We start from the raw sequence: 1,422 nt of genomic DNA, 5'->3' as shown, positions 1-1,422 counted from the left end.
ATTTGAGTTGAGATGATAAGGGTCTCTTTTAATTTAACTAGAAAATATTTTATTTATATCAAAAACAAACAAAGGCCTCAATATCATTTAGTTAAGTAAAATATAATATGTAATGTTAATTGGTTTTTTATTCAAGTCCTTTTAATATGTCATAACATACAACACACCAAGAGTGATATTGTCGACATAGGCAACAAAGAAGAAGATATGCAGGTTGCTAAATCGTTGAATGGAATATGAATTATTGATCAAATAGCTCAAATCAATCAAGAAATTTGATCAAATGTAATTTTATTTTCTCATGTTCACTTTTTTAATTATATATAGTTAGTAATGCATGTGTTAAATGTCACTTTGAAATAGGGCAATATTTTATAGAGTTTGGGTTCAAACTATTGTTTATGAACAAAATTTCAAAAAAAAAATAGCTTTTTATGAGGTACTTAATTTAGTGTTTGGATATGGTTATGAAATAAATAAATTTAGGGTTTAGAGGGATGAATCATTTGTGAAGTTAATATGGATGATCGTGTTGTAAAAGTTGTGATGCATGATTTAGACAACAAAATTGAATATAATTTATATGTTGAGGATAATGTGAACGAGATCAACGTATAAGTAATGGAGTCTCAATATATTAATTTGAGTGAAAGCACTGAAGCAATTGATGAAGAAGCATAATCATAAGGAAGTTATGATGATTAGGGGTGGGAATAGGTTGGGCAGAGTTAGATTTTTCAAACCGCTCAAAATTTTAAAGTAAGTTTTGTATGTAGCATATCAAAGATTTATTTTTAGGTCTGAGTTTGGCCTTTTTGAAGGTTTGATTGGCCTATTAGCCTACTTAAAAGTCTATTTTATTTTAACAATTGTAAATAAGTAATTCAACTAATATTTAAATTCAACTAATACTTAAAAGTCTATCTGATTGGTCTGATTGGCTGATAGGTTTAAAAGACTTTTTTTTATGCCTCGTAGTCTAGTCTTTTTAACTTAATAAACGTATTAAAAACTTATGCATTTTCTATTTAAAACAAAAAGTCTAGCACATGATCCTATGTAGGCTAGGTTGCAGGTTCCTGTTAATTAGTTTGACCTATTCACACCCATAATAATTATGACATATGGGTTAAGTTTGATAATATTGAAAATGAGATAACATTTGCTCTTCCGGATGATGGTTTTAAAGTTATTAAAGTGGATATGCCAAAAAAAATGGTTCAAACTGAGTTGAATATGAGTTGAAATAAAATGGTGTCACATAGAATAAAGATTTGTGGTTCAAAGTGACCCATGAAGAAATTATCCCTCAAGAAGAAGTTAAAATTGTTTGCATGTGTTGTCATGGCTAGGTTTTATACCAGCAGAGATTATAAAACAAATAATGAAGGAAAAGATCAATACTTGAGTAATATACTAGGT

Source organism: Lathyrus oleraceus, chromosome 7, assembly GCF_024323335.1.
Source record: "Lathyrus oleraceus cultivar Zhongwan6 chromosome 7, CAAS_Psat_ZW6_1.0, whole genome shotgun sequence".
Taxonomy (NCBI): domain Eukaryota; kingdom Viridiplantae; phylum Streptophyta; class Magnoliopsida; order Fabales; family Fabaceae; genus Lathyrus; species Lathyrus oleraceus.
This window is presented reverse-complemented; position numbering follows the sequence as displayed.